Source organism: Chiloscyllium punctatum, unplaced genomic scaffold (assembly GCF_047496795.1).
Source record: "Chiloscyllium punctatum isolate Juve2018m unplaced genomic scaffold, sChiPun1.3 scaffold_1813, whole genome shotgun sequence".
Lineage (NCBI taxonomy): Eukaryota > Metazoa > Chordata > Chondrichthyes > Orectolobiformes > Hemiscylliidae > Chiloscyllium > Chiloscyllium punctatum.
In genome coordinates this window covers 1-10,000 of record NW_027311546.1, presented here as the reverse complement: position 1 = coordinate 10,000, position 10,000 = coordinate 1, and the positions used below count along the sequence as shown (strand labels likewise).

The window sequence follows — 10,000 nt, the reverse complement described above, 5'->3', positions numbered from 1 at the left end:
CCCTCTGCTCCTGCACTCCCTTTATAATTCCACCCCTATTTTAATTGTCTTTCAATGTTCTATCTACCAAAGTGCATTACCTCAGAATTCACTGTTGATTTAAAGTCAGAGAGTCAGAGAGATGTACAGCATGGAAACAGACCCTTTGGTCCAACTCGTCCATGTCGAACTGATATCCCAACCTAATTGAGTCCCATTTGCCAGCACTTGGCCCATATCCCTCTAAACCCTTCCTATTCACATACCCATCCAGATGCCTTTTAAATGTTGCAATTAAACCAGCCTCCACCACTTCCTTTGGGAGCTCATTCCATACACGCACCACCCTCTGCGTGAAAAAGTTGCCTCTTAGGTCCCTTTTATATCTTTCCCCTCACCCTGAACCTATGCCCTCTAGTTCTGGACTCCCCCACCCAAGGGAAAAGACTTTGTCTATTTATTTATCCGATCCATGCCCATCATGATTTTATAAGCCTCTATGATCTCACCCCTCAGCCTTCGACGCTCCAGGGAAGACAGCCCCACCCTCTCCCTATAGTTCAAATCCTCCAACCCAGCAACATCCTTGTAAATCTTTTCTAAACCCTTTCAAGTTTCACAACATCCTTCTGATAGGAAGGAAACCAGAATTGCACTCAATATTCCAAAAGTGGCCAAACCAACATCCTGTACAACCGCAACATGATCTCCCAACTTCTATACTCAATGCTCTGACCAATAAAGGAGAGCATACCAAATGCCTTCTTCACTATCCTATCTACCTGTGGCTCCACTTTCAAGGAGCTATGAACTTGCACTCCAAGGTCTCTTGGTTCAGCAACACTCCCTAGAACTTTACTATTAAGTGTATAAGTCCTGCTAAGATTTGCTTTCCCAAAATGCAGCGCCTCGCATTTATCTGAATTAAACTCCATCTGCCACTCCTCAGCCCATTGGCCCATCTGATCAAGACTCCGTTGCAATCTGAGGTAACCTTCTTTGCTGTCCACTGCAACTCCAATTTTGGTGTCATCTGCAAACTTACTAACTATACCTCCTATGTTCATATCCAAATCATTTATATAAATGATGAAAAGTAGTGGACCCAGCATCGATCCTTGTGGCACTCCACTGGTCACAGGCCTCCAGTCTGAAAAACAACTCTCCCTCACCACCCTCTGTCTTTTACCTTTGAACATATCTGCATCCAAATGGCTAGTTCTCCCTGTATTCCATGAGATCTAACCTTGCTAACCAGTCTCCCATGGGGAACCTTGTCAAACACCTCACTGAAGTCCATATAGATCACATCTACTGCTCTGCCCTCATCAATCTTCTTTGTTACTTCTTCAAAAAACTCAATCAAGTTTGTGAGACATGATTTCCCATGCACAGAGCCACGTTGAATATTCCTAATCAGTCCTTGCCTTTCCAAATATGTGTAAATCCTGTCCCTCAGGATTCCAACAACTTGCGCACCACCGACGTCAGGCTCACTGGTCTATAGTTCCTTGACATGTCCGTACCACTTGTCTTAAATAGTGGCACCACGTTAGCCAACCTCCAGTCTTCTGCCACCTCACCTGTGACTATTGAATAGGCAAATATCTCAGCAAGGGACCCAGCAATCACTTCCCTACGTTCCCACAGAGTTCTAAGATACACCCGATCAGGTCCTGGGGATTTATCACCCTTTATGCGTTTCAAGACATCTAGCACTTTCTCCTCTGTAATATGAACATTCTTCAAGATGTCACCATCTATTTCCCCACCTTCCATATCTTCCATGTACTTCTCCACAGTAAACACTGATGGAAAATATTCATTTAGTATCTCCCCCATCTCCTATGGCTCCACACAAAGGCTGTCCTGCTGAGCTTTGAGGGGGTCTATTCACTCTTTAGTTACCCTTTTGTCCTTAATGTATTTGTAAAAACCCTTTGGATTCTCCTTAACCCTATTTGCCAAAGCTATCTCATGTCCCCTTTTTGTCCTCCTGATTTCCCTCTTAAGCATACTGCTTTGAGAAAGGGATGGTCCACTAAAGGATAAGGAAGGAAGGTTGTGTGTTGAACTTGAGAAAATGGGTGAGATTCTCATTGATTACTTTGTATCAGTGTTCACTGAGGAGAGGGACATAATGAATGTTGAGATTAGAGATAGAAGTTTATTTATTCTGGATCATGTTGACAGAAGGAGGGAAGATGTGTTGGGTAGGCTAAAGGATATTAAGGTGGACAAATCCCCAGGACCGGATAGGACCTATCGCAGGTTGCTGAGGGAGGTGAGAGAGGAAATAGCTGGGGCCCTGACAGATATCTTTGTAGTATTCTTAAACACAGGTGAAGTGCCAGGGGACTGGAGGATTGCTAATATTGTCCTCTTGTACAAGAAGGGCAATAGATATATCCTGGGTAACTACTGACCAGTGAACCTGACATCAGTGGTGGGAAAGTTGCTGGAGAAGGTACTGAGGGATAAAATCTATTTATATTTGGAAAGAATGGGCTTATCAGTGATAGGCAATGTGCTTTTGTGCAAGGTAGATCGTGCCTTATCAACTTAATAGAGTTCTTCGAGGAAGTGATCAATTTGATAGATGAAGAAAGAGCTGTAGATGTCACATACATGAACTTTAGTAAGGCATTTGATCAGGTTCTCCATGGTAAACTAATAGAAGAAATGAAGTCACATGGTGTGCAGGGTGTTCTAGCTAGGTGGATAAACAACTGGTTGAGCAACAGGAGACAGAGAGTAGTAGTCGAAGGGAGTTTTTCGAAATGGAGGAAGGTGACCAGTGGGATCAGTGCTGGGGCCACTGTTGTTTGTGATATACATAAATCATCTGGAAGAGGGCATTGTTGGTTTGATCAGTAAGTTTGCTGTTGACCAGAGTACCACACAGCATAGAGGATTTGCTAGAGCTGCTCAGAAGGATTTAAACTAATAAGGACGGGGGTTGGGACCCAGGGAGATAGTGAGGAAAGAGATCAATCTGAGTCTGGTACAGTTGAGAAAAGAAGTGAGTCAAATAGTCAGGGCAGACAGGAACAAAGCAGAGAACAAGGTAGGACTGATAAATTAAACTGCATTTATTTCAACGAGGTAAAAACAATGACTGCAGATGCTGGAAACCACATTCTGGATTAGTGGTGCTGGAAGAGCACAGCAGTTCAGGCAGCATCCAAGTAACTTCAAAATCAACGTTTCGGGCAAAAGCCCTGCATCAGGAATAAAGGCAGTGAGCCTGAAGCGTGGAGAGATAAGCTAGAGGAGGGTGGGGGTGGGGAGAAAGTAGCATGGAGTACAATGGGTGAGTGGGGGAGGAGATGAAGGTGATAGGTCAAGGAGGAGGGGGTGGAGTGGATAGGTGGAAAAGGAGATAGGCAGGTAGGGCAAGTCCAGACAAGTCATGGGGACAGTGCTGAGCTGGAAGTTTAGAGCTAGGGTGAGGTGGGGGAAGGGGAAATGAGGAAACTGTTGAAGTCCACATTGATGCCCTGGGGTTGAAGTGTTCCAAGGCGGAAGATGAGGCGTTCTTCCTCCAGGCGTCTGGTGGTGAGGGAGCAGCGGTGAAGGAGGCCCAGGACCTCCATGTCCTCGGCAGAGTGGGAGGGGGAGTTGAAATGTTGGGCCATGGGGCGGGGTGGTTGATTGGTGCGGGTGTCCCAGAGATGTTCCAGAACTCAATCCCTCTGCCAATAAAACATAACACATCGTATGCCTTCTTAACAGCACTATCAACCTGGGTGGCAATATTCAGGGATCTATGGACACCGAGATCCCTCTGCACATCCACACTACCAACAATCTTTCTATTGACCCAGTATTCTGCCTTCCTGTTATTCTTCCCAAAGTGAATCACCTCACATTTAGCTCCATTTACCTCTTCTCAGCCCAATTCTGCAGTTTATCCAAGTCCCCCTGCAACCTGCAACATTCTTCCGCACTGTCCACCACTCCACTGACTTTAGTGTCATCTGCAAACTTACTAACCTATTCACCTATGCCTATATTTAAGTCATTTATAAAAATTACAAACGGCAGTGGTCCCAAAACAAATCCTTATGGCACACCACTAGTAACCGGACTCCAGGCTGAATATTTTCCATCAACCATCACTAGCTGCCTTCTTACAGAAAGCCAGTTTCTAATCCAAATTGCTAAATCTCCATCAATCCCATGCCTCTGCATTTTCTCTAACAGCCTAGCATGGGGGACCTTATCAAAGGCTTAAGTGAAGTCCATGTACACCACGTCAACTGCCCTACCCTCATCCACATGCTTGGTCACCTTCTCAAAAACATCAATGAGGTTTGTGAGACATGACCTGCCCTTGATGAAACCATGTTGACTATCTGCAATCAAATTATTGCTTGCTCGATGATTATAAATCCTATCTGTAGTAATAGTTTCCAAAACTTTTCCTACAACAGACATAAGGCTCACTGGTCTATAATTACCTGAGTTATCTCTACTGCCCTTCTCGAACAAGGGCACAACTTTTGCAATCGTCCAGTCCTCTGGTACAAAACCTGTAGACAATGACGACTCAAAGATCAAAGCTAAAGGCTCTGCTATTTCCTTCCTAGCTTCCCAGAGAATCCTTGGCTAAATCCCACCCAGCCAGGAGACTTGTCTACTTTCACTTCTTCCAGATTGATAACACCTCTTCCTTACGAACCTCAATCCTTTCTAGTCTAATATCTCGTATCTCATTCTTCTCCTCTACAATATTCTCCTTTTCCTGAATGAAAACAGATGATAAATATTCGTTTAGCACCTCTCTGATCTCCACAGGGTCCACACACAACTTCCCACTTCCACCTTTGACTGACCCTATTCCTACCCTCGTCATCCTTTTATTCCTATAGAATACCTACTGAAAGCTTTAGGGTTCTCCTTTATTCTACCTGCTAAAGACTGCTCATGTCCTCTCTTTGCTCTTCTTAACTCTCTCTTTAAATCTTTCCCAGCTATTCTGTGACTCTCCATCGCCTCATCTGAACCATCTCGTTTCATCGTCACATTAGCCTCCTTCTTCCGCTTAACAAGAGATGCAATGTCTGTAGAAAACCACGGTTCCTTATCACTTCCTCCCTGCCTGACAGGGACATTGCTATCAAGGACACGCAATGCCTGTTCCTTAAACCAGTTCCACATTTCAATTGTCCCCATCCCCTGCATTTTGCTACCCCATTCTATGTATCCTAAGTCTTGCCCAATCGCACTATAATTGCCCTCGTCTCATCGATAATTCTTACTCTGTGGCATGTACCTATCCCATTCCATTGCTAAACTAAACGTAACTGAATATGGTCACTCCTCCAAAATGCTCACCTACCACTAAATCAAACACCTGGCCTGGTTCATTACCAAGCATCAGATCCAGTGTGGCCTTCCCTCTTGTTGGCCCTTTGACATATTGTGTCAGGAAACCCTCCAGCACCCATTGGACAAAAACTGATCTATCCAGTGTACTAGAGTTATAGCATTTCCAGTCAATATTGGGGAAGTTAAAATGCCCCATAATGACCACCCTGTTCCTTTCACTTCTATCCCGAATCATTTTGCCAATCCCCTCCTCCACCTCCTTGGAACTCTGCAGAGGTCAGGAAAAAATCCCAGCAGTGTGACCTAATCTACGTCAGGAGACGAATCCTCATCAAAAGGTCTTTCAGTTGATTAACAAGGCTATACCTCCCCCTCTTTTACCACACTGCCTGTTCTTACTGAAAGATCAAAACCCTGGAACCTGCAACATCCATTCCTCACCCTGCTCTATCATTGTCTCCGAAATGGCCACAACATCGAAGTCCCGGATACCTATCCATGCTGCAAGCTCACCTACCTTATTTCAGATACTTCTGGCCTGTTTCTAACCTTGGCCCATAACATCTCAATAAACAAGTCCTCATCAAAAGTTCTTCCTGCCACTGTTATACCATTCTTGACTAACAAAGCCAAACCTCCCCCTCTTTTACCACCTTTCCTGATCTTTATGAAAGATCTCAATCCTGGAATCTGCAACATCCATTCCTGACCTTGCTCTATCCATGTCTCCAAAATGGCCACAACATCAAAGTCCTAGGTACCTATCCATGCTGCAAGTTCACCTACCTTATTCTGGATACTCCTGGCGTTGAAGTAGATACACTTCAAACCAGTTTGCCATCTGCCAGCACACTCCTGTGACTGTGTAATCCTGTACATGTTCTCCCTATTCTTATCCTCCTGTGCACTGGAACTACAACATAGGTTCCTATCCCCCAGCTGAGTTCGTTTAAACCCACCCAAATAACACTAGCAAATTTCCCTCCCAGGATATTAGTACCCCTCTGGTTCAAATGAAGACCATCCTGTTTGTAGAGGTCCCACCTTCCCCAGAATGAGCCTCAATTATTAGATTAGATTAGATTACTTACAGTGTGGAAACAGGCCCTTCGGCCCAACAAGTCCACACCGCCCCGCCGAAGCGTAACCCACCCATACCCCTACATCTACATTTACATTTACCCCTTACCTAACACTATGGGCAATTTAGCATGGCCAATTCACCTGACCTGCACATCTTTGGACTGTGGGAGGAAACCGGAGCACCCGGAGGAAACCCACGCAGACACGGGGAGAACGTGCAAACTCCACACAGTCAGTCGCCTGAGGCGGGAATTGAACCCGGGTCTCAGGCGCTGTGAGGCAGCAGTGCTAACCACTGTGCCACCGTGCCGCCCACCAATTATCTAAGCGTTCAGTTGATATCTCTCTCTATTCCTTGCCTCACTATCACGTGGCACGGGTAACAAACCAGAGATAACAAGTGTTTGTTTAGCTCTCAGTTTCCACGCTAGTGCCCTGAAATCCTGCCTTACATCTCTATCCGTCTTTCTATCTATGTCGTTGGTACCTATGTGAACCACGACTTGGGGCTGGTCACCCTTTCCCTTCACGACCCCAAAGACACAGTCTGAGACATCACGGACCCCAGCACCTCGCAGGCAACACACCAACCACGAGTCTCGTTCGTTCCCAAGAAAACTTCTATCTGACCCTCTAATTGCTGAGTCCCCAATGACTAACACTCTCTTCCTTTCCGTCCTTCCCTTCTGTGCAACAGGGACAGGCTCTGTGCCACAGACCTGCACCTCACTGCATACCTCTGGTAAGTCCCCGCCCCTCAACAGTATCCAAAACGGTATATTTGTTTTTCAGGGGAACGACCAGTGATGAAGTGGAAGATAGTTTGGGTGACTGTCGTGGTGCAGGTTTGGGGAACGTGCCAGGTCTGAGGTTAAACCATCACCATCCTCTCTGTGCAGACTTTCCCTTTTATTTACAGTATGGAATGCAGTGCCTGGAAATGTGCTAGAGGCAGGTTCAATAGAGGCATTCAGCAGGGCCAGTGGGTGATTATTTATACAGAAAAACTTTGCAAACAGTACAGGCAGATCATAGTAAGCAAGGACATACAGATTATAGGCTGAAAAAAACTTGGACAGAGTGAGGCATGCAGGTTACGCCACACAGGACATGCACTGGGCAAGATCAGCATGAACAAGATCAACATAATTTGAAGTTAGAGAGTCCATTCATCAGTCTAGAAACAGCAGGGAAGAAGCTATTCATGAACCTGTTGGTGTATGTGTTCAAGCTGACAAAAGAGGTTGCAGGCGAGCATTGCTGGGGTGGGATGGGTTTTTGATGATGTTAGCAGCCTTTCCATGGCAACGAGACATGTAAATGGAGTCCACAGATATGAGGTTGGCTTCTGTGATGGTCTGGGCTGTGTACACAATCTTCTGTAGTTTCTTACGGTCATAGGCAGAGCAGTTGCTATACAGGCTGTTATGCATCCGGCCAGTATGCTTTCTATGATGCATCTGTAAAAGTTGGTGAGGGTCCTTATAAACATGCCAATTTTCCTCAGCCACCTGAGGAAGAAGAGGCATTATTGTGCTTCTTGATCATTGCATTTACATGGTAAGTCCAGGACAGGTTAACAGTTATCGTTACTCCCAGGAACTTTATGCTCTCAACCCTCTCAACTTCTGCTCTGTTGATGCTGATGGGGGTGTGTTCTCCTCCTTTCTTTCTGAAGTCAATGATCAGTTCTTTGGTTTTGCCAACATTGACAGAGACGTTGTTGTCATTGCACCACGTCGCCAAGTCCTTCATCTCCTTTCTGTATTCGGACTCGATGTTTGATATTTGGCCTACCATCGTGGTGATGTCAGCAAACTCGTAGATGGCATTCTTCAGGAATGTGGCAACAAAGTTGTGGGTGTACAGGGAGTACAGTAGGGAACTAAAAATGCATTCTTGGGAAACTCTAGTATTGAGTGTTATAGTGCAGAATTCTATCTTCAGTGAAGGCAGAGCTGTAGTTGATGAGCAGAAGTCTGATGTAGGTGTCTTTGTTGTCCAGATATTTTGGGGATGTGTGCAGGGTGAGGGAAATGATGTTTGCTGTGGACCTGTTACATCAGTAGGCAAATTACAGGGGTTCAAGGCAAAATTGTGAGATTAGAGTTGATGTGGGCCAGGACCAACCTCTCGAAGCACTTCATAATTGTGGAGGTCAGAGCCACACGACAGTAGTCATTAGGGCACATTGTACGTGCAGGTATTTCTAGTATAATGTGTGCTTCATCAACACTAATTGGTTATAATGGGATTGACGAATAGTGGACATTGTTTGGATAGTGCAAACTTTCTACTGCACACGTATAGTGATGTTTTTATAGTGATATTCTACAGTATGATTTTGTGTGGCGATTTTCCATGGTGTGGTTTTCTATAGCGCGAGGTTACACAGTAATGCAACCATTGCTCTATACCAAAAATACCTGTGCTTTCTCAGATACTAGGATGATGGTGGTCTTCCTGAAGCAGGTGGGGAAATTGAGGCTTGTCGGAGGAGAGGTTGAATACCTCTGCCAGCTGGTCCACATTAGTGCACAGCCAGGGTCTCCGTCCGGGCTTGGGCTGACACCGAGGAAGATCAATCTGCAGCATTGATGGAGGGGCAGTTGTGTCTAGGGCTATCTGAGCAGGTGACACCGCGCTGCAGTCATTCTACTTGAATGGAGGACGGGAAGCATTGGGGCTTTGTCTGCTATCTGGTTCTACCTCATTTTATATCCAGTTGTTGTTGAGGCTTGCCGCAGCTGATGAGCGTCCACATGGCTGTTTTGGGTCTCACAAAGGTACATGTGATAACAAATCACATCAATCAGAAATGGTCTGCGGGGATGTGGGGAATTGGTATGACATTAACACCATAAGAAGTAGGAAGATGATCACACCATTTGGCACTGAAGCCAGCTCTAACATTCAATTCGGTGAATCAACACGAGTGAGAAGTCACTCGGTATAGATTTATAATCCAACACATTTATTTAAAATTACAAGATTTCCATTTAACACCCAATAATTGAAAACATCACTCACAATGAGCCGAGGTCCTCGTTCCACAACGAGATCAGGCCGGAGGCGTTGCGCGCTCCCGAGACCGAGCCTGGTAAGGCGCGTTCCCGAGACCGACCGAAGCGCGTTCACGGGAGTGGGACTTGGTGGAGGCGCGCCCACGAGACTGAGGCCTGGTTGAGGAGGAGACGGTGGGTTGAGGTAAGTTGTGCTGTTCCCGGGCGGGGGGCGGAGGCCTGGGGCTGGGGGCTGGGGGCTGGGGGCCGGGGTGACCGGGGTGACCGGGGTGACCGGGGGGGGGGGGCCGCGCTGACCGGGGTGGGGGGGGGCGGGGTGACCGGGGTGGGCCGGGGGCCGGGGGCCGGGGGCCGGGGGGGGCCGCTCCTGCTCCGATGTTCTCACTGACCCCGTGTTTGATTATATTCCGCTGCTGAGATCCTGCTTCAAATTGGCAGCGATTAAAGCGGCCTCACCCCGATCCTTTGGGCATGAAGACGCCCCTCCGCGGCAGGACCTCCCCCCCCCCTCCCCCTAATTCACCCCCGTCTCCCTCCCACCTTTCCCCCCGTCTCTCCCCCCCCTTCTCTCCCCCCCCTTC

General features: G+C 46.7%; 1 long non-coding RNA gene across 1 annotated transcript; it reads right to left on the bottom strand.

The window, feature by feature from the left end:
• Positions 1 to 3,053: 3,053 nt before the first annotated feature.
• On the bottom strand, positions 3,054 to 9,561 carry LOC140475573 (uncharacterized). Its single transcript, XR_011960089.1, has 2 exons — positions 9,427 to 9,561; positions 3,054 to 3,674 (listed from the first exon to the last, which is right to left on the bottom strand). It is a non-coding gene; the product is annotated as an uncharacterized lncRNA (long non-coding RNA).
• Between the last annotated feature and the right edge of the window lie 439 nt (positions 9,562 to 10,000).